At 40.2% G+C, this 27187-nt stretch overlaps 1 long non-coding RNA gene across 1 annotated transcript in view; it reads left to right on the top strand.

The window, feature by feature from the left end:
• The window catches only part of LOC139004089 (uncharacterized), a 637181-nt gene that overhangs the window by 63526 nt on the left and 546468 nt on the right, over positions 1 to 27187 (top strand). The window contains exon 2 of the long non-coding RNA XR_011470331.1: positions 23805 to 24120. This is a non-coding gene — a long non-coding RNA (uncharacterized lncRNA). The remainder of the gene's footprint in view (positions 1 to 23804; positions 24121 to 27187) is intronic.

Genomic DNA, 27187 nt, shown 5'->3' with positions numbered 1-27187 from the left:
TGGAAGGGAGCTATGGGGGAAAAAGAGGAACAACTGTAATAATCTGAACAATAAAGATTTATTAAAAAAAAAAAAAACAAAAAACCCAACACGGTAGAAGTTGGATGTGCAGAGATGAAGGTGAAGGGGGTTTCGGGGAACAGAACACTTGTCCTGGGAGCATGCAGGGGCGTGCAGCGATGTGACCAGGGAGCGGGCGAGTTTGTTAGAAAAATACCTAGAAAACGTGAAATGAATGATAGGAAGACTATATTGGAAAAGGCGTGCATGGCCTTGATTGTCAGGCCTTTCCTCTAGAGGCCAGGAGAAGGTAATGAGGATTTCTGAAAGACGGAGTGAATTATTGGAAGGGGAGGAAGCTGGCAATGCAACACTAAGCGGCTTGGAAAGAAAAGGTTGGGAGTAACAATCCATGTGGAAAGTTGTGATTATCTCCATATTAATTCCTTGATTCACTGGGCATTTCTTGAGCCCCTGTTAGTGCCAGGCATGGTGCAGCTGAAGGAGAAATAAAACGGAGACTGAAGGGCCCACCACCGCTCTGGGAGATGTGGGTGGAGGAGGAAACGGAAGAAATACTGTGGGAGTATTTCCAGCCTTTAGTATCCAGCCCAAGGTCCGGTTCCTATCAGATTCTGACACAAAACTGAGTTCGAGTTTTTTCAGGGAACCTAATAATAAGTGCTTTTATACCTTGTTCGGACATTGTCTCATAATAACAGAAGACAAAGGTCCAAATTGATGGGGACAAATAATCCCAGTAGTTATGAGCCTGATGAGTGTGTGTGTGTGTGTGTGTGTGTGTGTGTGTGTGTGTGTTACTGTCAGCTCGTGGCAGGGGGAGTTTGCTGTTTAGGCTAAGTCAGGATTAGGCCCTGAGCTGGGAGAATGCCCTTACACCTGGTGAAGGCGGTCCGGATGACTCAGAGGATGGGCTCTATGAGCACAAGAGATTGGACTTGGACCTGTAGCCAGAACATGCTATTTTCTTATCTTTAATCTCCACACCTCGTGTGTTTATTCTTCTCTCGCAAGAGCCAAGCCCAAGGTGCATTGCCTGTTTTATTAAGGAACTACTCCTCTTTGGATGGCTGTGTGCCCTACAAACGCCCTCCTGAGAAGGGGGAGGCAGGCAGAGCAGTGCACACATGGCGCTGGCCCGTAGCACGCTCCCCCATCCAGGAGACCAGCAGTTACTCCCTGGAGTGCAGGGTTCAGGGCAGGGCCGGGAGGGGCTTTCACTTCCCTCATTCATGCACCAGGAAAGGCTCAGCGCTATCTCACCAACCTGGTTTCTGAGAAGTCAGGCAACCCAATTGCCCTTTACAGGTCGGTAAATGATACATTCAAAGGACTCATAAAAATTAATCTCGACACTTCCTCCAAAGCTGGTACCATGAGATGAAAGAGTGCGCAGGAGCCTCCTTTCTATTTGGGCCCAGGACAGCCGGAGCCGAGTGTGCCAAGAGGAAAGGGCTGCTTCCTTGTGGCCCTGGCCATGCTATTCGTCCTAGCAGGGGGCCCTCATACTCCCGCCACAGACACAGATCCCTCAATAGATGCCTTGGAAGCAGGAAAAGCTGCCTTTTGAGAGGTTTCTAGACTGTTCTCCAATTCGGCGCTTCCTCCAACCCCTCCTTTCAATGAAATGAAGTCATTAATTATTTTGGAAGTAGTAATAGTTATCCTTTACCGACGACCAGTTTACTTTACATGCTGTCCATTTAATCGTTACCATCATGCATCACATTCAGCAGTGATCCCTGGGGAGTCAGAAAAAAAATAACTTGCCAAGGTCACACAGCTAGAAAACGAGGGCGTCTGTACACAAACTAGCACTGCCTATCGTCACTTCACACTCGTATAGGAATTCTACCTTACTTAAGGCAATATCGGGGTAATTTGTGCTTATTTTCTATGGAGGTAAAATGCAGGTACTGTAGCCATGTATGTTTTAAGTAGAAGGGAGTATGAGGTCTAACTTTCTTCCTTCTAAAGATTCTCTATTCAGAGAGAGTGCAAGGAAAGGTACATAAAAATAATTTTCAGCACTGTGTCAAATTTCTAATAGCAAGACAGTGGGAAGGGAGTGACTTTATGGTTTTAGAAATTGAGAGTTTAGCCAAAAAACAAAAACAAAACAAAACAAAACAAGTAAAGAGCCCAGTTGGTATGACTCAGTGGTTGAGTGTAAACCTGTGAACTAGGAGGTCATGGTTCAATTCCTGGTCAGGGCATGATTCTCTCTCATCATTGCTGTTTCTATCTCTCTCTTCCTCTTTGAAATAAATAAAAACCAACAACAAACAAGTAAAGAATAATTGGGTATATTCCCATTATTGTTAAAATCTTCGCCTATTAGCTTCTAGTATTTTTTCAAAGAAAAGTGGCTTTACTTTTTAAAAGTTATTCAGACTATTTAGGAAAGTAAAAATGAAAAGTAAGAGTGAATCACCCAGAAGTTGCCACGACTAACGCTGATGGACATCAGCCTTCTATGCACACACTCAAAGCAACATCCTTTAGGTAAATAGCATCATGGTGAATGTGCGATCCTCAAAATTAAAAACTTTGTATTTAGTAGAAGAAAAGTGAAAGAAAACACAACTGGAGAAATTGGTGAACTTCAATTAAATGTTTCTTCTCCACTCAGGATATTGGCTAAATATCTCTCTAAGGCTATAAAAGAGGTTGTGAGGAACATTTAAAGGAATTTTTAACCCAGATTTAGATGGTATAAAGTGAGAACATTAGCATTGTCATTTTTCCATCTCCCCTTTGCCCATCTCTCAAATATTAACTATATTACTATTTTCAAATTATTCCGACATAAAATGTTTACATTCTGCAATTACAGTGTCACTATTTTTGTGTAACTTCTTTGTTTAAATGGAAGTGTTGTTCTCCGCCAGTCTTTGTACTATAGTTTCTTTGATCTTTACTTTGATTCATCTCTTATTTGTTTGTCAGATAGTGTTTCAAAAGGGCACGTTGGCACCATATTCCCTGGTCCTTTCATGTTTGAAAATACCTGTTGTTGTCTTTATACTAGAAAGACCTCATGACTGAATCAGTGCTCCTGAGTCACAGTTTCTTTTCACTGGAATTTTGGGGTTATTTCTCTAGTCTTACACCTTTGTATATGATTGTGAAGACACAGGAGACCAGGCCAGCTTGTTTTTTTCCATCTTTGCAGGTCAGAGTTCACCAGAGAAACAGAGCCATATATATATACATCTTCCATATTTAGGAGACTTATATAGAGACTCACTATAAGGAGATGATGGAGTCTGAAAAGTCCTGAGATCTGTAGTTGGTCAGTTGGAGACCCAGGAGAGCCAACATGCAGTTCCAACCTGAATCCGAAGGCCTGAGAAGTAGAATTGATGGTGTGAGGTCCAGGGAAGACGGTGGGGGGCTCGAGGCCCAAGAAGAGCCAGTGTTCCAGTCCCAGTTCGAATGCTGGAGAAGATCCATGTTACAGCTCAGTTAGGCGGGAGGAGTTGCCTCTCACTCAACCTTTTTGTTCTACTCAGGTCTTCAGTTGATTGGATGACAGCCATCCATATTGGAAAAGGCTATCTGCTTTACTCAGCCTATAGATTCAAATGCTAATCTCATCCAGAAACACCCTCACAGCTACACTCAGAACAATGGTTAGCCAAATGTCTGCACACCCTGTGGCCCAATTAAGGTGGCCCATGAAATGAGCCATCACAGTAGGAAGATACTTTCCTGGACATGTAAATAATTCTTTCTTTGTAAATTTTTACTTATTACTTATTTTTTAAAATATACTTTTTATTGATTTTAGAGAACAAGGAGAGGGAGAGAGAGAGAAACATCAATGATGAGAATCATTGATTGGCTGCCTCCTGCATGTCCCCTACTAGGGATGGAGCCTGCAAGCTGGGCATGTGCCCTGACTGGGAATGAAACGATGACCTCCTGGTTCATAGGTCAATGCTCAACCACTGAGCCACATTTGCCAGGCAAGAATTCTTTCTTTGTCCTTGCTGTTCAGTCGCTAACTGAGGTAGTGGCTATACTGAGCCTTCTGTATCAAATTTTCTTGGAACTGATTTCCAGCTTTTTCCTTCACTTGGGGTCAGGGTGAGGAGGTCCTTGTTTGCTGCTACATCTTTCACCATAGCTTCTGCTCCATTTGTAGTTTCTCTAGCTGGAGACACCGATGGCCATTATTTGGGATTTTAATCTTTTATTTTCTCAATATTTATTAGTGTTACTCTAATTGAATTTGTATTGTGTCTTTTAAAATTTCATATTCAGCGATGTCTATTTCTTGCCATCTCGAATTTATCAGTTAGTTCTGTGATATAGTTCCAGTCAAATCTTCCTTTTACTCTCCTTCTGTTTTTGTAATCTTATCTTTGAACTCATACTTTATTGAATTCGTATTCTCATGAATTTATGCAATGGCACGAAGCAAATGTTAATGACTTTCTTCTAGGCCTTTCCTGTCCTTTATTCCTCCCTCCTTGTCTCCCTTCCTTCCTTCTTCTCCTGCATTATGTTTTCAGAGTTTCCATTACACTTATTTTCATTCTGTTCTTGCTCGGCTGGTGCTGTCCAGGCTAGCCTTTGTTGTGGTGTGGAGGATTGCTTGACTCGATGCCCACTGAATGCAGTGGGAATTCCTCTCTGGGCAAGGGTTTGAAGCTGAGTACTTTTCCTTGTATTTATTTTCTGCAACAAGTATGACTTTTAGGGCCTGATTTTAGGGTTAATAGCTGATTTAGATCAGCTCTCTCTGGTCTCTCTTGGAATTTTCTGTTTCTCTAGCTGTTAAGGTTTGAAATACGGCATCATCTTACATCACTCTTTCGGCTTGGTTTCCTTTGTGAATCTATTCCTCCGAGTGTTCTTAAATCTATATTTTGCTCAAATTTTATGTGTTGGGACAGAGAAATTTCTTCCTTTTGTTTTCTTTCATGTTTTTAAAAGTCTTAACCTAGAAGTTGGATGCTATGACAGAGAACTAAATGAAGAAGTTGGCTTGTATTTAAGTCAGAACAATTTTTTTTAAAATTTAGGAAGCACTATTTTATGACATAGGACACTATGGGAAAGAGAACTGAACAGAGAATCAGATAACCTTCAGTTCTAGCCCCCTGCTCTAGCATATACAGGGGAAAGTCCTTTACCACTTAAAAAATTTTTTAAATGTATTTATTGATTTTAAAGAGAGAAGCATCGATTTATTGGACTTCTTTTTGTACTCATTGGTTGATTCTTGAATGTGTTCTGACCTGGGATTGAACCCACGACCTTGGCATATTGGGATGATGCTCTAACCAACTGAACTACCTGACAAGGGCTGGCCCTTCACTTCTTGGACCCTCATTTTCCTCAGCTGCAAAATGGGTTGGTAGTATCTACCGTCCACTTCATAGAGCTATTGTGAGGTTCAAACGAGACAATTAAATGAAATGGCTTTGTAAATAGCAAAGTGACACTTAATATAAGATGTCATTATTATATTATCATTACCACTATTCTTATTGAATCTTTATTTGTAGAGCTTGTCATAATGATGGTTAGATGAGAGTGCTCAGGAAGTGGATTTAACAATGTGACTAACTAAGCAAGGGAGTTTTTACAAGCATTCACATTTCCCCTGTCGCTATTCTGATAGGGGGAGGGAATGTGCATAGTTTTGAAAGATGTTTTTTTAGCTTGTTCTGTATTCCATCTCCCATCTCCTTTGAGAAGTAATAGGTTTACACATTCCTAGTCTACATAAAGACAGGTAGCCTCAGTTTCTCTTACAGCTCTGTACAGGGGTAGGCAAAAGTAGGTTTATAGTTGTGAGTAGGCGAAACAGTCTTGATAAGGCTATTGTAAAAATCAACCTGAGTGTCTTTTCCCATAGAAACAACTGCAAACCTACTTTGCCTATTCCTGTATTTATAAATTTTAATAGAATGTTCCAGCAACACTTGCATTAAAAAGTTAATAGTATTAATCACACTTTAATTTTTTTTATGGTTTCTTTTGGATTTAAGAGATTTGCACTGTTGTTTTAATTTTTATTAAGATTCTTTTCTAAACATAGGCACGAGAAAAATGTTCTCTACTGACTTGAAGAAGAGCTATGAAAGCTCTGACAAGTCAAAGACTGAGTAACAATTCCTGCTTATAAGACTATAAACCTGAATCATGCAAACCACGTGATTTATTTGCTTATGAGTTTTACCTTGAAGCTAAAATTTTATATATTCAAATTACAGCATTACTAATTCTTAAAATTTTTCCCTTTCAAACATGCACATTAAAAAAAATACACAGAACTAGGTTTCATACCCTCACACCTGCTAGAAGGTAAAATAAGCTCATTGACAGCATCGATTTGCATTCTACTTCATTCATACTTTCAAAATAATCTTCATTTGGGTAGAAGCATTTGTGGATTGGGGAGTTTTAAAAGAAATCTATATAGTGATTCTTAATTTAAGGTTTAAAAGTTGATAATATTTCTTTTGCATTCATTTAGCCTACTAGTACTCTAATAAAAAAAAAAAACCTAATAAAATGTTTCTTCCTATGCAACTTTGGAACTCAATAATAGCCATGGAAACAGAGTAGCAGCTTGAGAAGAAACATTGCAGCTGGTCAGAACCTGACTGTTCTCGTATTTACTAGTAGAGAATGGCAGCCTCAGTGCACATGGAGTGGTTCCTCTGCCACGTCCTAAGTCATACCCGTGTTAATGAAATGGTCCTCTCGACACTTAAATATTTACCATGGAAACATGGTTTCTACAGCTATAGTTCGGGGAACTAGCCGCTAAAGTTTATGGCCAAGTTCTGCAATATATTTTGGCTGTGTTTGATATTAGGGCTCAGGTTATATTGAAATAAATCCATCATATTTGGAAGTGGGTCCCTTGTAGAACTTTACTACTTTTCAGCATAATCATTTCAAATCTGAAGCAAAGATTTAAAATGGAGCATTTGATTTCAATATACTATAAGGAAGACCACCATCACAGAACTTATTATACCATCTTTGTACCATTAGAACAAAAAGAAAAAAAGGAGGAAGAGGTGCGCTCAGAGGAATTAGGTATTCCCCCAGCCTTTAGCCAGTTCGCCAGACATCCAGGATGTGGTGTGTCTATTCACGGACACTAATAAGTTGTTTACATTTTCAATTTAGCATATCTGAAATTCACTTCCTGGGTTGCCTTTATGTATTATGAATCCACAAACGGCTAATACAGATTGTGGAAAACAAATATGTGCTAATGAACACTCATGGAAATTTCAGATCAAATACCCATTATTTGCTTTCCTTTTGAGTAAAAAATTTGATTATCGGTTAGATTTGTCAAGATATACACATTATGCTTTTCTGATTTCTTCACACTTTTCGTCTGATTTAACAATTGATATTTTTGTGTATGCTTCTCACATCGTGCTATTCTCAGCAGCAGAGTGTTAATTGTGAGTGAAGATAGCTCGGGTTCAGTCCCAGGTCAGTAACTTGTGTGCGTCACAGCCTTTTTGCCTCAGCTCTCCACCTGGGAAAGGAGAAAATCTACGTGGGAGCATGTCATGCAGCTGTGGGAACCACCTAGGAGGACTGGGCAGGCAGGAATTTAGACTCTCACTCCCACTTAAACCAAAGCAGTATTGCTTTTATTTGTTTGTTATATTCAGTGTAACCATAAGATTCAAGACATAAAAGAGGTTTTGCTGAGAAAAAAATTTAACAAACCTTAAAATCTGCTGTTTTGATTACTATCTATTGCAGTGTGACAAATCAACCCCAGAATTAGTGAATTAAAAAAATTAGTGGCTCATAGTTGTGCGGGTTTCCCGGGGCCCGGCTCAGCTCAGTGGTTTTCACCTTGTCTCTCACAGTTGCAATCAGATGTGACTGAGGCTGAAGTCATCGGAAGGAAGGCTTGACTGGGCTGACTATCCAGGATAGTTTATTTACTCTCAAGTTTGATATTTTTGTGATTCAGAACATTGGAGTCATGGAGATCAGTTAGAAGCCTTTTTAGAAAAAATTGCTTTATTAAGGTATAATTGATATATAATACATTTCACATATCTTATCTGATTTGCTTTCTGTCACTATAGATTAGATTGCATTTTCTAGAATTTTATATAAACAGAATCATACAGTAAATACTCTTTGTCTGACTTATTTTACTAAGCATAATTGTTTTAAGATTCACCCATATTATTGCATATCAACAGTTATTTTTTTGTTTTTTGTTTTTGCTGAATAGTAATATTAAATGAATATGCCATAATTTGTTTAGCTATTTATCTATTGAAAGACATTTCGGTTATTTCTAATTTTTGGCTATCTATAATAATAAAAGCATAATATGCTAATTAGACTGAACGTCCTTCCAGACTACCTTCTGGATGAAGCCAGGGCTGCAAGGGAAGCCTGGGTCCCGGGTGCCAGAGGGAAGCCAGTGCCAGCAGCCGGGAGACGGAAGGCCTACTCTTGAACGAATTTCGTGCATTGAGCCTCTAGTTACAAATAAAGCTGCTGTACACATCCATATGCAAGAGTTTGAACATATGCTATCATTTCTTCTGAATAAGTACTCAGGAGTTGAATTGCCTGGTATATGTATGTTGAACATTTTATAAAACTGTTAAATTGTTTTCCAAGGTAGTTGTATAATTTTACATTCTAAAAAGCAGTGTATGAGAATTCCTATTGCTCCATACTCTTACCAAAAGTTAGATTCATGAGTCTTTTTAATTTTAGCCATCCTGGGGGTTGTGAAGTGATATCTTATTGTGGTTTTAATTTGCATTTCCTTAATGACTAATGATTATCTTCTTTGGTCAAGTGTATGTGCCAATTTTCTGAGGATTTTAAAATGGTTGTTTTCTTATGGAGTTTTTAAAGTTCTTCTGATAAAAAAAAACCCCACAAAACATAATGTATTTTTTTTCCTATTTTTCTTTTTGTCACCAAATATTTTATGTGCATCTCTCCAGGCCAATACTTCTAATTTATTCTTTATAATAGTTGCACAATGTGACTTAGGTTTACCATTTTGACAATCTTTCTTTCTTTAAAATTCTTTAATTTCTTTCAGCAATACTTTGTAGTTTTCAGTGCATGCCTTATGCCTCTTTTGTCAAATTTATCTTCATGACATTGTCATACAATTTTCAAAATTATTTGAGTTTCTGATGTTGGTAGGATATAGAAGTACAATTGAATTTTGTATATTTGATTGTGCATCCTACAATCTTGACAGACTTACTTTTTAGTTCTAGTAGCTTTTTTTTCTATTGTATTTTCTACATAGATGATCTGCTAATAAAGACAATTTTATGTATATCTTTTAAATCTGGATGCTCTTTATTTCTTTTTCTTGTCTTATATTTCTGTCTAAAACCTTCAATACAATGAATAAACGTGAGAAGGAGAAGACATTCTTGCTCTGTGTTTTATCTTAGGGGGCAAATATTTAATCTTTACCATTAAATATGTTATTAGCTGTAGGTTTTTATAGATGCTCTTATTAGGTTGAGGAAGTTCCTTTTTTGTTCCAATTTAACCAAGAATTTTTATCATTACTGGATACTGGCTCTTGTCAAATGATCTTTCTCCATTTATTGAAATGATACTATTTATTTATGTCTGTTTCTCTGCTGAATTACATTGATTGATTTTCAAATGTTAAATCAACCTTGCATTCCTAGGATAAACCCTACTGAATTATCATGCATTATCCTTCTTGTATATTTTTGGTTTCAATTTGCTAAATCTTGTTTTAAATTTTTGCCCACAGAAGATTTTGGTCAGTACTTTTTTCTTGTAATGTCTTTTTTTCCGGTTTTCTAGAGTAATGCTGGCCTCTTAGAGGTTGAGAGGCATTTCCTCCTCTTCAATTTTCTGTAGAATTGGTATCACTTCTTTAAATGTTTAGTAGAATTAACTTATGAGGCAATCTGGACCTGGAAATTTCTTTTTGGAAAAGTTTTAAAATGTGGATTCAATTTTTTTTAATAGATGAAGGAATAGACAGGTTATTTATTTCCTCTTGAGTGAGCTTCCATTCTTTGTATCTTTCAAAGAATCTGTTTAGTTCATTTAAGCTGCCAAATTTGTTGGATGAAATTGTTCAGGTGTTCCTGTGTTTATCACTTAATATTTACTTAGTGGCGTCATCTCTTTCATTTCTGATGTTGGTAATTTGTTTCTTCTCTCCTTATTTCCTGCTTAATATTGCTAGGTGGTTATCAATCTTACTGATCTCAAAGAACCAACTTTAGTTTTATGATTTTCTCCCTATCGTTTTTCTCTTCATTGCTTTCCATTTTGATTTTTATTATTTCTTTTCTGTTTACTTTGGGCTCATTTATTCTTTTTTCCTAGTTTCTTAGGGAAAAACTGAGGTCATTTTTATGAGAACTTTCTTCTTTCTTAATGTACATGTATAATGCTATAAATTTCCCTTTATATACTGCTTTAGTGGCATTTCATATATTTTTAATGCTGTGTTTTTATTTTTTTATTTAAAATAATTTACCTTTGATTTCTTCTTTGATCCATGGGATAGTTATAGTGTATTTACTTTCTAAAAAATTGGATTTTTCAAAAACATTTTTTCTTATTGGTTTCTAATTTAATTCAATTGTAGTCAGAGAACAGATTTTTTATGACCTGAATTCTTTTAAGCTCAGTAAGATTTGCTTTATGGCTCAGAATATGGATGATGTTGGTAAAAATCAGGTGCACTTGTAAAGAATATGCATGATTTTATTGTCCGGTGGAGTATTTCATAAAATTTTGTTGAGCAGGACCAAACCAATATTTAGTCTAGGACTACTTTTTCCCCATTACTGGGGTAAAACCCTTTGAATACTCTAACTAATGCCCCCACAAATTATGAGGTTTTCTAATTTGGTTAATGCAAACTGACATTTTTTTATTTTTCATTTTTTTAGCCCATGTGAGATTAGGGTATTGTTCCCTTTAATATTTTTAGGTTTTGGGTTTTTTTTAAACCTGGCCTCAGGTAGTTTCATCACGTGCATGTAGTGATCAACACTCAGTTGAACACCAATGGTTACTCTGCAGGTATCCAGCTCTTTCCCTCTGGAAATTGTCTCTGTGAATTCTAGACATTTTTGCTTCCTCATACAGTTTTGTCTTCAACTCAGGGAAATGGTCACCTCTACTTGGTTTCCCCCCTCTATACGAAGGCTAAAAAATTTTCTAGGTAGAAAGCTAAGGCAATCACAGGGCTTACCTTATTTGTTTTCTCTCAGGGATTACTGTCCTTAATTGCTTGATGACTAAAATTTTGTGAACCATTGCTTCATATATTTGTTTAGTTTCAGGAGGAAGGACAAATTCAATTACTGTTGGCCAGAAACAGAAGTCAGTTAGGAGTCCTTTAAAGTATTATTCTCCAGAGGAAAGGATGACCTGAAAAGAACAAAGCCATTGGAAATGTAATAGAATGTATACATTTGAGGGATGTTTCTTTGGCTTTCTGGGTCTTGGTCCTAATTAAGCATGGGCAATGAGAGAAAACTTCCAGCCCTCACAACCATATGACTGTGTGGATGGCAATGACATTTTCTGAATTTTGGAGACCTAGGGGCAGAAGTAGGGTGGGAGTGGGGTGAGGGAAAATGGTTCTAGGGTTGTATATTATCTGTATGGATCATCTAAATGAAGATGACCAGGAGGCAGGTAGAAATATATATATCTAGAACTCAGGAAAGAAAGAGCATGACTAGAACTATAGATTCTGGAGCAATTCTCCTAGAAAGGCTAGTGCCCAATTGAAAAGAACTATTTATCTCGAGTTTTGTGAATAGTAATAAAATGTGAACAACTTGGAAAGAAATATAATAACTGCACTCTAAAAGAATTTGTTGATGTTGACACTGGGTTCTGCTCACTGCACTGTGTGTGTAAGTATATGTGTTCATTTTCGTTTTCCCTAATGAATTTTAGATTGATAAGAAACAAAAACTTCAATCCTAAAGAAGAATGTTTTATAATATCATATAGACTAGCATCTCCAACTCTGTTTTAGAATTTATTACAACAAAAAAAGAGTAAGCTAAATATTTTGCTTTTCTCCTAGTTTCTAAAATTTCATGTTTTCATGCCAATATAACATTACCAAATGTTATATAAGAATACTGAAAAAAAATGACAGTTTGTTAGGTTCTTTGATGTACCATGTAGCTCTTGAATTCACTAGAATTAAATGAATAAACTATACTATGATTAATATAAGTCTTATGGTATTAGTAAAAAATTGGCTCAAGTTGAAACTTTCAGTATTAGTAATTTTCACTTTCAGTATTATATATTTCTCCAGTCAGTGGTTTGGAACCTTTGTCACAAGGCTGAGAAAACATAGGGTAAAACTAATTCATCTAAAATAGCAGTTCAATAATTTATGCGGAAATTAGATACATTTAATTTAGATTATATGAGGTCTTGGACCAGTGTGTTTCTATTATGACAAGAAAAGTTAGAACATAGTATCATACAGCTAGCTCTCAAGTCACATCAGCAAAGGATCATCTCATATTGAGTCTTACCTTGGTCAGCTGGAAAAATGAGCATTTTAAACGTAGTTTTGCATTTTCAGGGATGCAAAATACTAAATATAGAAGGAAGGCCGATGGTCAATGCTAAATAACGTTTCTGCATTTCATTTAACGTGCAGTCCAATTGACCTTCATTAGGTCATGCTCCCTCTGAAATCACAATAGTTTTGATGGTAATTGGGTGGGGGTATTAGTTATGGAATGAGGATAGTGGCCTGCATACTGTTTCTTCAGCTCAATAATATCTCTGGAGCTTTCTTCTTTTTTCAACTTTATTTTTATTGTTGACACTGTTACAAATGCCCCCATGCTCCCTCTCCCCCCATTGCCTACTTCCACCCAGCCTCTATTCCCCCTTCCCTCTGGCCATCACCACACTGCTGTCTGTGTCTGTGGGCTATGTGTAGGTATTCTTTGGCTAATCTGCTCACCTTCTTTCATCCACTTCCCTCTGACAGCTGTCAGTGTGTTCCATGGATCTATGCCTCTGTTTCTATTTTGTTTGTGAGTTTATTTTGTTCATTGGATTCCACATATAAGTGTGATCATATGTTATTTGTCTTTCTCTGACTGGCTTATTTCACTTAGCATAATAATTCTCAGGCCCATCCATGCTGCCACAATGGTACAATTTCATTTTTTTTTTTTTAACAGCCAAGTAGTAAATGCATCGCATCTTTTTTATTCACTCATCTACTGACCAGCACTTGGGCTATTTCCAGATCTTGGCTATTGTAAATAATGCTGCTAGGGTTACATACATTTTTCCGAATTGGTGTTTTGGGAATCTTAGGATAAATTTCCAGAAGTGGAATTGCTGGGTCAAAAGGCAGTTCCATTTTTAATTTTTTGAGGTAACTCCATACTGTTTTCCACAGTAGCTGCATCAGCCTGCATTCCCACCAGCAGTGTATTAGGGTTCCCTTTTCTCCACATCCTCAGCAACACTTGTTGTTTGTTGTCTCATTGATGGTAGTCATTTGGACAGGTGTGAGGTGATATCTCCCTGTGGTTTTAATTTAATCTCAGATAATTAGTGAACTTTTTTTCATATGTTTATTGGCCATCTGTATGTCCTATTTGGAGAAGTATCTAATCAGGTCCTTTGCCCATTTTTTAATTGGATTGTTTGTCTTCCTGGAGTTGAGTTGTATATGTTCTTTATATATTTGGAAATTAACCCCTTATCAGATGTATCACTGGTAATATGTTCTCCCATACAGTGGGTTCCCTGTTCATTTTGTTGATGGCTTCTTTTGCTGTGCAGGAGATTTTTTGTTGTTGTTAATCCTCAGCCAGGGATATTTTTTCCATTGATTCTTCCAGAGAGTGGAAAGAAAGGAGGGGGAGACAGGGGAGGAAGAGAGAGAGAGAGAAACATTGATGTGAGAGAGACACATCAATTGGTTGCATGCTGCACAGGCCGGCGGGGATGGGGGAGGGGAGAAATGAACCTGAAACCCGGGTACATGCCTTTGGCTGGGAATTGAACCCATGACTCTTCATTGTGAGGACCAATGCTCTATCACTGAGCCACACTGCCAGGTTGTGCAGAAGCTTTTTTGTTTGATGTAGTCCCATTTGCTTATTTTTCCCTTTTTTAAAAAGTTAATTATAAAACTTGAACTTTTCACAGGGAACACCCCTTTGTAAACAAATTTTTATCTACTGTGCAAATTTAGTAATTAGGCTGCTAATAAACCAAAACCACTCATAGAGAAAAGCTCAGTGTGATATATGAATGAGACTGAAGTGTCAGGTTCAATGACAGAGTTTTGGAAAACATGAAATTTTAGAGAATGTTTGATTTCCTTTTAGTTTAATTCATTTTTTGCCTTTTCAGTTCTTCAGAACTATCAGCACATGGTATATATAACATTTAGATTTTTAGCAACAAAGTTCAGAATAAAGCTTAATTCTATTCCCTAATAATTCATTTATTATTTGATTAAGAAAACTATGTGTTTATCTCAAACTTTTGCAGCAAAGTAGCATCCCATAAAGTACATTTTGGGCAGAGGGAAGCTACCCCTTTCACTGAAATTTTAGCAATTCAACTCAATTTGGATACAAATCATTCTAAAACATTCTACATAGTTTCTTTCCTTTATAACATTATTACAAAAATGAAAAAAAGCAAATTCCTTTATCTCCTGCCATATACAAACTGATTCCATTTTTGTATTTTCTCACACTTTGTACCATATGCATGAATTGTAAAATAGGAATTATTTTAATATATAATTGACATAACTTAATTATCTCAGAAGAGTTTGAAGTGTTTAATATGAGCACTATTTTCAAAAGGGCCTTTCGGGTTTGTTCCAATAATATTATTGGATTGGGAACACTGCAAACACTACAGATTTTGATTTCAACATGGCATTTGACAAGTCTCTTCAGATTTGGGCAAAGTGAAAAAATATTGGGAAGATGAGAGTTCCTTTAGGTGTATTTGTAACTGAAAAAAATGGCCATAAGAGTTTCAAATAAAAAAAAATTAAAATAACATTGTGTTACTTTATTGAAAAAGTAATATGTGCCCTGACTGGTTTGGCTCAGCGGATAGAGCGTCGGCCTGCGGACTGAAGGGTCCTGGGTTCGATTCCAGTCAAGGGCATGTACCTGGGTTGCGAGCACATCCCCAGCAGGAGGCAGCTGATCAATGTTTCTCTCTCATCGATGTTTCTAACTCTCTATCCCTCTCTCTTCCTCTCTATAAAAAATCAATAAAATATATATTTTTAAAAAGTAATATGTGTTATCTGTAGACATTTTGGAGAATTAGCTAAGTACGAGGAATAAAATGAAGATCACATACAATCCCAAACCAACATCTAACCATTCCTCAACATTTTGGTACATATATTAATAGAAAATGAAATCATACCGTAATCTTTTAGTAAAACATTTTGTTTACTTAGTATATTATGAACATAATTCCATGTCACTAGTTATTCTCCTACATTATTTCCTAACAAATTCATGCTATTTTATCAGGTGAAGATACCATAATACATTTAACATGTCCTCTGTTATTGTTTCCAACATTTTTGTTATTAATATTAGGACTACATATTGAATTTTCCAAAGGCCTTTTTTAGCATCTATTTAATTGCTTAAGTGATTTTCTTCCTTGTACTTTTTGTTGTGGTGAAGTATTTTTAATGTCAAATAATTTTTGCATTTCTGGAAACCCCCTTATTTGATTATGGTATTTATTTTCATTCAATTTTAGTTATGGAAATTTCCAGACCAACTCCAAAGTGTAGAGAATAATGTAATAAATTCTCATATCACCTACCCTCAAATTCTATAATTATCAAGATTCTTGTTTCATCTATTCTCTCTTCCTCCCCTTTTTGGTGGAGTGTTTTAAAACAAATTTTAGGACAACCTACCATTTACCCATAAATACTATAATATGGTTCTCTACTAGATAAGGGCTTTAAAAACACAAGCGCAATGCCATTATGACATCTAACGAAAGGACCAATTAATACATGTGCTCATTTCCTAGGGTCATACAGCAACCTATCCAAGTTCAATGTTCTCCAATTGCATCACTATTGGGTTTTTGGAATTCCTGATTTGTTTTAAGAAGTCTCTTTACAATAGCCCTCCCTTCTTTTCAATTTGTGTGTGTGCTTTGTTGAAAAAAAATGGGGTCTTTTTTTTTTTTTATACTCTGCACTCAAGATTTGATTGATTGCATCCTTGTGGTTATAAACATACTCTCCTTTCCCTGGCATTTTCTTTCATTAGACCTAGAGTAGACTGAAGTTCAAATTTTAGGCAAGAATATTTCAAAGGAGGTACTGTCTCCTCGCTTTTGTTCCACGTCAGGAGGCACATAAAATCTGCTTGTCCTACTCAGTGGTGTCAGGGTCCAGGTGCTGCAGTCCCGTGCGTCCCTTACGAAGTTCCCCATTATTTGTGTATCCTTTCAATCCAGTGCTGGATTGGATTGGCTGCTATTTTATTTATTTATTTATTTTTTTACATCTATAGTTCATAAGTGAGCTACTTCTCTTGATTCCTTTCTGTGTGTTGCCTTTGACAGGTATAGGCAATAGGATTAAAGAGCAGGAATGCAAAGAGAATGGTACTTGCATTGATGTCGCACAACCTGGTTACCATCTCATAAGGCTGTGATCCCTTGTCCGAGATAGGCACAGCACTCAACTGCCTGAGGGAGAAACTGGTAAGAATATGATCGGAACCAACGCAGAGCCCGTCCTGAGAAAAGAGAACATAATTTGGAGTGATTTCAAATGCTCAGGCGGCTCTTCCGTCTCCTGCTTGTCACTGGGGTCTTAATTTTCAGAGCTAGTTACTACCAGGAGGCTCTGAGGGGGAAAGTGCAGGACAGCCCCTCCAGTCTAGCTATGAAAGCCCTCCTCGTATCCAGAACAACAAAAGAGCATTTCTTTCTTTCTAGATAATAAACAGTCAATCATTTTGAATAGGTGCTGTGTCAGGACTTCAACTATTCACCATCATCCCCCCCTTCCTGCCCCCTCGCCCCCCACTGTTTGCTGCCTGGAGTTTGTTTTGTTTTTGTTTTTATGATGAATACTTTAAGAGATATGTTTATTGTCGGAAGGCTGACTCCTTGACCAGAAAGACATTGTTTTGCACAAATGTGTGTGTATATATATAGCCATGCACTGGGGTTATCTCAGCAGTCACACCCTAAGGCTCAGAGGGTGGGGTATGGGATGCATGAAGTCTGCACAGAGTCCTGCCCACTGCCTTCCCCTTCCATCATGTTCCTGACCTGGGGCCTCCACAGTCTTTATCATTCCTTATTGCTAAAATCCTGAAACTTTGGGTAATGCGCGTTAAGGATGTTCTGAACTAATCTCTGCCAACAGTTTTATTCTGAATGTCCAGGCAGCTTCATTACTGAGGTTGATATAAGACCTAGTTTCCAAGCATCCCTCCTTTTCTCAATCGTTACTGGATAAACATTCACTGAACCGTCTTGTGCCAGGCACTGGCTAATGCTGGGCCCACACCAAGATGAATAAGACATGTTTCCTGCCTTCCAGCAAAGGGACAGATCTAAGCAAATAATTACCACAGATGTGAACGTGGGAGTACAGAGATGGAGAAAGTGAATCTCCCTGGAGGAAACGGTTTTTCTCTTGGGTTCCGATAATTCATTTGCTTCTCCCAAATTGTAAATCTCCGCTCTCGGTGGGGCACTTTCTTCTGTCCCCGCGGTTTGGGGCAAGAAGAAACCCTCGGCCACGTACGTCTAGAAAGACCAGCCCTGGAGGAAACAACAGGACCCTGTCTCAATATTGCTCCTCTGTTTCCTCATGCAGAAAGTATTTCCTCTCCTACATCATCTGCGGGGCCATGGCCAGAATGACTGTTCTTAAAATAAGCAGCCGTTCATATTCAAAATGATGCCATTGTCCTCTCCCTCCCTTTTTTGTCATTTCAAAATATTTAAAAACCACTTGATCCCCTCCCCCTCCCCCCTGCCCCTTCCCCATTCTTTACTCTGAAGCCTGACAATGACTAAAGTTAGCATGACTGGTAACATGACTGAAATTAAAGGGCGGGGGTGGTGGTCAGAGCCTCTTTTAAAAGAAGAACCCGTTTGGAAATGCACTCAAGGAGGCCCATGGTGGCCGTTGGAAAGGTCCCTGTATCTTGCATCTGCCTGTTGCCCATCTGTAGAAGCCGGGATGACATGAAACCCAAGTCCCCGTCTCCCAGTGCAGGGGAGCTTGGCCACCTCCGCCTCTGTGGGAGAAACTCAACAATGACAGAAAAGCATGTTTCTAAAAAGCCTGCGGTGGCTTGTGTATCCATTGGAATGATAGGAATTCCATACCTGTGGCCGTGGGAGCCCTCACGTCATTCTAGAGCAGCGGTTCTCAACCTGTGGGTCACGACCCCTTTGGGGGTCGAACGACCCTTTCACAGGGGTCGCCTAAGACCATCGGAAAACACATATATAATTACATATTGTTTTTGTGATTAATCACTATGCTCTAATTATGTTCAATTTGTAACAATGAAAATACATCCTGCATATCAGATATTTACATTATGATTCATAACAGTAGCAACATTATAGTTATGAAGTAGCAACGAAAATAATGTTATGGTTGGGGGTCACCACAACATGAGGCACTGTATTAAAGGGTCGCGGCATTAGGAAGGTTGAGAACCACTGTGCTAGAGGCTCTCAGTTTACAAAGAAGCCCACAAACAGAAAAGGACTTCATGTCCTCATGTACCGATGCTGATGGGGTTGTCACAGATATCAAGTGGAAAGCAAAGGAGGGACACGCCGTTCTGCTCACGGTTTCATTTTGGGATTCCGTCCGTTGCCCGGAACTGTTAGGAAGCCTGTAAATGTTGTCACGCTCTCGGGAAAGAGAGAGTCAGTCCTTCAGAACACGACTTCCAAGAGGCATCGGCACCGTGTCTGCTCCGATCCCCGTGGGCATCAGGACAGCTGATCGAAGCGGGAAGTTCATGTGTCAGTCTGCAGACTGACCCACACTGACCCTGCCTCCCAGAGACAGGGAGTGGGCCGCTATGTTTCCATAGAGCAGGACATTCTGTGTAATGGGCACAGGCAGACACTGCAATTTTTGAAAACACACACACACACACACACACACACACACACACCCAAAACAGGTTGTTTTGACTTCCTGACACTCACAGCTAAGCAATGCTTTTGGTGCCTGTGCTCAGCACTGCGGGAGGAGCCGGCATCCTGTGCCTTTGTCTGGCAAAAAGGGCCAGGAGCTAGGCAAGATGCCGCTTGGTGACCCCCCAGGAGAATAATGAGGTTTCACACTGTCCAGGGACAGAAAGAGGGAGGATTCTGGAGGTTCAATTCTGTAAAAGAATAATCAAAGATGTCCATAAATATTAAATATTTCCATTTGGGCTATGTGTTTTCACTTTTTAAAAAAAATTATCTGCTTTTAAAATATATGCCAGTCTCTATCAGGTTCAGTGAGGAGAACAGAAAGCACACTAGGTATTTTATGTTACTTCATTGTGTTTTTTCCATCACCATTTATCCCCTCTGCCCTTTAAACAGAGGTGATGCTATGCAAGGAATTAATAGACTGAAAGGAAGAAAACAAGGGTGGTGAGCTAACCCAGAGATTAGTAAACTGGAAGTAGCTACCACCACTCAGGCTGGGTGAGAGGATACAAAAGAAAGAGGCAGAAATACCAGGACCAGGGGGGCAGAGTAAGGAGCAGCTGCCTCAGAGTGGGGTGGGATTGGAGGGGGTGGGGGGGGGGGTGGGGGAAGGAGGCCACCGCGTAGCTGTGCTGAGTTGGCTGACCGGGCGCCATGCAGTTGTGCTCAGACCATCGAGGGCACTGCTCAGCTGGCTCGGATCTCCGAGGGGCTGCCTTGTGGCCAGAGCTGGGCCTGCTGGGCCTCCCGAGAGCGCCCCGCATGCTGTCCGGGGGCCAAAGATGCTAGACTCGCTGCCATCTATTTGTGTAGAGAGATGCTGACAGCTGCTGGAGCAGGGGAAGAAAAATCTCTTCTCCTGTCTACCTCCCCAGAGCCTCTCACTAGCAGAATCTGCTAGAACAAGCTGTCAAACGTGTCTTAGAAATGTGTTCCTCATCTCCCCAGCCCAAGTGTCACAGAGCACAGTGCAGGAGGGCAGAAGACAATAGGTGAATAGACTGTCACAGATCCTCCCTATGGCTAGCAATGACCCACATGCTCTCTTCTACCCACTTTAAAACTTCTATTTTACAATAATGGCAACCTCACGCTCTGTCTAGCATGTTGTAACTTCCCTTTGTGCAAACATGCTTTCACCTTCTCCCCCCACCCCAAATGGAGACACCAATGTCTAAAACTCTTCATATCTATCTCTGAGTGATCATTTTTTTTGTTTTGTTTATTCACTCAAGACTTTATATTGTAAGTTAATTGTCACCAGCACTCTCTCTATAAAATAATAGGGGATTAGAAGAAAGAAAATGACCGGACCCAGATGAGGAAGAAACTATTCATATCTGCCACTTTCTTTCTGGGCCTGGTGACAAAGCCACAGCTGATATTTATAACGTCCTTTTTCTACCCCCATCCTCCCCATCCCTGGCCTTCAGCCAGCTGGTCAGCGTTTTTTACCTAGTGAGGCAACCCAAACCTTCATTTTTGAAGGGTACGAATTCTTTTTCAGTCCTGTGGTGTGTGGACGTAACAAATGACTCTGAGCTGCCTTAGAGACTCCTCTCAGTTTTAGACCTAGTTTTTCCTGCCAGCGTCGTGTAGCAACTGATACAGGTCAACAGAATCAATCACCCCAACCAAGTACAATAACCCCTTCCTTTGTCTGTTGGTTCAGCAACATGAGGGGCCCAAATTGCCAGATGGCAATCTTACCTTCCCGTTCAATGGAACAATTGTCTCTCTTCCTTTAGGAACTAAGCTCTCTAACAAGTGCCCATTACAGGAAGTGTGGGGATAGGAAACAAAAAAATCTGTAAGTGGATTATTAGGGGTAACAGAGGAACTGGGTGCCATTATCTTCACCTCTTTATTTACGGATCCATTGATTCTGTCTCTGGGAAATAAAGCCCTATATATTGGTCGTTGGTTTAGAGCATATACTGCATCCTGTACAATAGTGATCCTACCTCTCAGGACATTCTCTCAGAATCCTAATTGAATCTTTAGGAGGCCGTGCTACCTTTCTCTCAGGCTAGATGCTACTACATGTTATGGTAAGACCAGCGAGTTCCATTGGCATAAGCCCATTGCTATGTTTTGGGGTTTTGTTTGTGCTTTTTGCTGTGAAATGAGTTGCTGGGTCTGAAGTAGTTTGTGCGGGGTACCATGGAGGTGCATAAGGCAATCTATAAGTCCATGGTGTGTATTCGTAGAAGTATTGCAAGCAGAGAAGACAAGTCACTCTCCAGAATAAGTACCTATTCCAGGAAGACAATTCCAGCCCCTCCTTATGGAAGGGTTCAGGGTAGCTCATGGCTGGATTGTCCCCGTTCCCCACCCAATGATGTCATCACTGGAGCCAGCCTGGGCTTCTGCTATTGTCGGCTTGAGCACTTGATGGTAGTAACCAGGCACAATGGGTGATGAAAAGTCCATGGTGCTGGGCCCATGCACAGCCTCCATGTCTGGATCATGTCTCGTGTACACAAACCGATTGAGCAAGTGCCTTCTTTGGGCATTTGAAGGAAGGAGCTGACAGACATCCACTGTATAAGCTTTCTTCTTTACCTCATTATTAAGAGCTTTGTGTGTAGCAGATCCCTTTGCGAGTGTTCACATAGCTCCTAACATTCAACCAAACATCCTCATGCCCTGTGCCAGTGTAAGAGGTCCATCTATATACCACATGCAGACAGTCTTCTGTTCCTTTCTTTCCAAATCCCTGACAATCCAGCCAAACCATGAGCCATCACCCATTTTAGGTAGAGGCCCATCCACATCGCGGGGCATCTCTCAGGCCCCTCAAACTGGACAGTGAGAGATGTTGCTTAAAGTTATGCTCACAGAAAGGATTTCCCCTCCCGTGTGTGTGTGTCTCTCTGTGTGTGTGTCTGTTTAGCACACTTCTGACTGTGGCTATAACACCCTCTTCTTAATTTGCCCATAGAATGAGAAAAAAACATCTGTAAATCAGACTCACTCCTCAGTCACTTGCTCGCAGGGAGCTCTCCATAGAAACCTCGCACTGAATGAAGGCAGGCAGGCAGTGCAGCCGAAGAATGTGCAATAGGAGCCGGAGCCGTCAACACATGGGACTTGATTGTTCCTCTGGGATCTGCGAGTCTGATTTCGCACATACCATTTCCACTCGGTGACAAAGTGTTTCTGGGCATGCCTAATTATGAAGCCTAATAAATCAGATAACACCCAGACAGTTGTGGGCAGCTCATGTCATAGGGCCAGGGGTTCATTCTCTATAAGGTCCATGAGTAAGGCCAGAGCAGTGTCTCATAAGAACAGTTATCTGGAGGCTTTGCTTCAAACCCTCAGGCCATCCTCCTGGGGTCTGCCATGGGCTCCACACAGCATCCCTATTTACCATCGACACGTCAAGTGCTCCTGGATCTGCTGGATCATAAGGCCCATGTGGCAGCATAGCTTGCACTGGATTAGTCTGCAGTCTACAACCTGGACTAGCTGTGGAACCTTCTAGTACTTGCTCATCACTCAAAACTAGCTGTGTTATGGGTTATACACTGAATTGATCAGAGCGGCACACTCTGACCAATTTATTGTGTCATTTGTTGCCTCTAAAATACAGAGGCCCGCCAAATGGTGAAAAATATTCTTGGTGCAAGGTGCAACAACTTGTCTTTCACTCTGGAGGGAATGATCTAATATGACCCAGAATATTGGACCCTAGAAAACTCATCTAGGAGGCTGGCTCCTGGATTTCATGGGTTGTAAATTTGAACCTCTGACATGCATGTGTCTGCGGCAGCTAATGTACAGGACACCTATTGTTCATCAGATTCAAACATCCTGATGTCCTCTGTGCGGTGGATCAGTTTGATCTCTCATGAGAGCAGGTCCTGCAGACAGAACAACTGTAAACCTACTTTTGCCCCACCCTGTATTAACAGCTGCCCAAATATAGGGCCATCATATGGGAAGTTGGACTTGGGCCTAAAAGGTAACAAGAAAATAATGAAAATACAGGTCTTTATACTCGGTAGAATGTGGAAATATGTGGTGTGTAGTATGGTAGTTAGGGCCAGGCATGGAAGGAACTTTAAAAAACATCTCAAATATGATTACTGGGTCTTTATTTTAAAAGCACAACAGTATATAACTGTGTGTCATTCTTTGCTCATTATAAAACATTGTTACATCTTTAAAGGATTATGTAGAAGATACATGAATGAATAATGGAAAACAGTTAGACTCCGTAAGTGATACAAGATTATTGCTGTAATGTTTAGTCCTCATAATAGATTTGTAAACTAATTGGGCTAAAGTTTACTTACATTTTATAGACGAGGAAGTGAGGCTTTCTGTGTTTAGGTAACTTGTCTGAGTTCTCATAGCTGATCAGTAATAGAGTTTCAAATCAAAACCAGCTATATTGATTAACATATTGACATTGGTGATATTGTTAGGATATGTACATGTGTTTGCATAAATGAGATATTCATTTATTTATTCTTATTTTATTTTTCTCTCTTCTTTTTTCCCTTCCCCAAATAAAACAGAGAGAAGGAGAGAGTCCTGAAGACTGAGAAAGAATGGTGGTCTTCAGTTTGTTCTTCACGTAGCAGAGATCCATGCCTCTTGAATCATTGTGGGGAGAACTTGTAGAGGAAGGACTGGATGGTGTACATAGAGAGGCTCTACATGAGACTCTGGGGCTGTCAGTCCTGGCAGAGAGTTCTGTGCCAACCTTGGCAGAAATCAGCAGAGCCGTCTGAACCTACGGGAGCATGAGAGCTTGGACAATGCACACATGGGTGAAGTCTGCTATGGGGTGAAGACAAGAAGGATTGATCTAAACAACATTAATCAATCTAGGTAAGTTCCCAGGGGCTTTTGCTCAGCACTGGGAGGCCCAGGATGTTGAGGACCTACACTCACATGTATTTTGATTTTGGAACAAAATGAAGTATTGTGATATTTCTCACACACCATTGTTCGTGGAGTTTGTACCTCTTCCTTGTATATTTGTTTGGGGGCACAGAAGGGGAAAGCAGGGCAGCGATGATGAATGGACTGTGATTCTGGTTGTCAGAGAGCTGGAGAATTTGCTTCCTGTCACCATGGATGGAAAGAATGGCCTCCTGCGCACCTTAGTATCCCTATCAACCCCACATGTTTTCTGTTTATTATTGGTAGGTGCCAGTGGCTGCTTCACTTAGCTGTTTGGAAGGCAGTGCTAATGAGGCCAAGGTCAAGGTTCTCTCGTTTCCATAGAGTCAAACATACTCAGTGAGAGAGAACTTCAGTTTCAGTTACCACAGATTAAATTCCTAACCCGCACCTACTGCCTTGCAAATGCGGGCTGGGTGATGGGAGGCCAGGTGAGAGGGTGTGAATTATTCAGCACAAAGCTCACCACCTCCAAGGGCAAACACTCAAAACATGTCCTGTTGACATCCTTGCAATCTGTGTGTTTATGAAGGAGAGTACACACTGCTGTCATGTGAACTGATTCACAACAAAGAAATACATCATATGAGGAAGCAAGATGGCGGCGATATAGGCAGACGCGTCCCAGGTCTTGTCCCGGAGCAAACGGAGTAAGCAGCTGAAACTAATAACACCCACCCCGAATTGGCAAATTTACTCAGCTGGTGAGACGGCTTGCAGCCTGGAAGGGCAGACCTCCCCTGGAAAGGTTAAAAACCAGGGATCTGGGCAGGAAAGTTTGCCAGACCTGAGCCCAGAGGGTCGGAGGGAGACCGCATGGCAGACAGCCGCGTCTCTTGGGACAGACACAGACCCTGACCAGGGTAAGGAGTTCCGCGGGTTTGCTGGCGCCAGGAGATTTGAGATTTGGATTTTGTGATTGCGGAGAACTGAGACTAAAGGGGGCATCCTGAGGAACTGATCAGACCGTGCAGTGCCCATAAGAGAGGAGCGTTTCCCAGACCATGCAGTGCTGGTAAGAGGAGCGTTTCCCAGACCGGTAAGAGGAGCGTTTCCGCGGCCGGCCGGCGTTTGTCTGTTTCTTTGTTTTCACTGAACCCTGCTCATAGGACAGTTCGGATACAGACACTCACCTGTGCTGAAGAGAGGGTGAAGGTGCAGACGAGGGGAATCTGGGGAGAGGCTGAGGAAAGAGGGGGAGCCGGAGGAGGTGGCAGCGAATTGAGTGCTGAGACCCCCCTGGGCCCAGGACTGGGGCAGCCATTCCTCCAGAGGGTGGAATTCCTCCCCCCAGCCCCCCAGGCAAGGAGCACAGCCACACCCAGATTCCACCCTGTATGAGATAAAGGACTAAAACAAGCTGATTAGTCCCTGGGAGTTACCAGGGTCTGGCCTATAGAGGGATTTTCAGTCCCACCAACAACACAGAGCAGGGTAAGGATTAAAAAAGGATAGAGAAGCTGTATAGCCTCAGAGGCCAACCCAAAAACACTGCCACCCAGAGGTTGAGCCACAAACTGACTCTTAGGGGAATACAAATTAAGGCAGACTGGATCACAAATACGGCCTGCTTTAAAATCAGGACTGTGATTTACAACACGGAGGAACAGTGTAATGCAGGCAACACTCTCCTAAATACCTGGCAGGACCAAGGCGAACCAGGCTGAAGAGTAGAAGAACCGAAAGACCATCACTACTGCAAATTTTTTCTTTTTCTTTTTCTTTTTAATTTTTTCACCTTTTTACTAAGAAACCAATTTTTTTTTTCTCTTTTTCTTCTTTTTCCATCACCTGATTTTACCCTTTCAATTACCACATTTTTATTTTTAACCAGTATTATTACTCCTACCATTTTACCATTTTTTAAAGTGCCATTTTATTTTCTCTTTATTTTCTTTTGGGATTAGTGTTCTCCATTCTATTTTCATCGTTCCTTTAGCATTAATTTTCCCTATCTCAATTCCACCTCTTTGCTAAAACCCTCTTCCTTACTTTTCCCCTTTTGGTGTCCTGTTTCTCTTACCCTATTCCTGCTCCAGACTTTCCCAATTCCCTCTTTTTACCCCCTGTCTAATTCCACCCTACTTATATATCCTATTTCCAATCTACTGCTCTAAATCCTTATACACCTATTCTTTATCCTTCTTCACTTTCCAACCATTTTTTTTTTTCTCTCTTATCTTTCTATTGTTTTCTTGATTGTTGAATATATTGGGCTTTTTTTTTTTTTTTTTTTTAATTTGTTTGTTTGTTTTGTTTTGTGTTTTTTCTTCTTTTTTAGGACTGGTTGTGAGGTTGTTTTTCTTTTTCTTTTTCTTTTTCTTTTTTTTTTTCTGCTGGTTTTTCCCTTCCCTCCCCCACCCCACCCCAGCTATTTTTGTGCTTCTGTTTTCCCTTACCCCTCTGGATATTATTGGTGGTTTGTAGTTTGCATTCATCTCCAGGGATCTGTTGCTGGAATTTGTTGAGATTAGTGGCAGTTCTATTGGAGTTTGCTCCTCATACGGGGAGTCTCTTCCCCACTTCTACTTCATTCTCTTTTTTCGCTCTCTTTTTTCCCCCCTCTTTTTTCCCAATTCTATTTTTGCACTCCTTTTTTGTTTGTTTTTTTTCTTATTTTTCTTTTCTGTTCTCTCTTTTATCTTCTTCTCTTCTTTCTCCCTTATCCCCTAATTCTCTTAATTCGGGTGGTCACCTTTATTTGGAGTTATTAATATTGTGAATATACTTGTGTTCAGTGCCTGGTACGTTGTGCCTTGCTCTGTTGTATTTTGTGCCTTTAAATCAATGCAGCAGATCCAAGCAACAGCAGCCCCCTGATCACCGCAGCCTCCTGATCACCACAGCCTCCTGATCACCACACCCTCTGTCTGTGGAACAGCAACTGTACGTGAAGCCTCCCCCCACCAGCCAGAAGAGCCAACACAGCTGTGAACAACACCCACCAGAGGAGCTGCTGCCAACTGGAAAGCAGCTGCTACCGCAACCGTCT

The sequence above is a fragment of the Myotis yumanensis genome, unplaced genomic scaffold, assembly GCF_028538775.1.
Source record: "Myotis yumanensis isolate MYYU_CA2020_CCGP unplaced genomic scaffold, mMyoYum1.0.hap1 SCAF_2, whole genome shotgun sequence".
NCBI lineage: Eukaryota > Metazoa > Chordata > Mammalia > Chiroptera > Vespertilionidae > Myotis > Myotis yumanensis.
The sequence above is the reverse complement of the archived record's forward strand: the minus strand, read 5'-3'. Positions and strand labels throughout refer to the sequence as shown.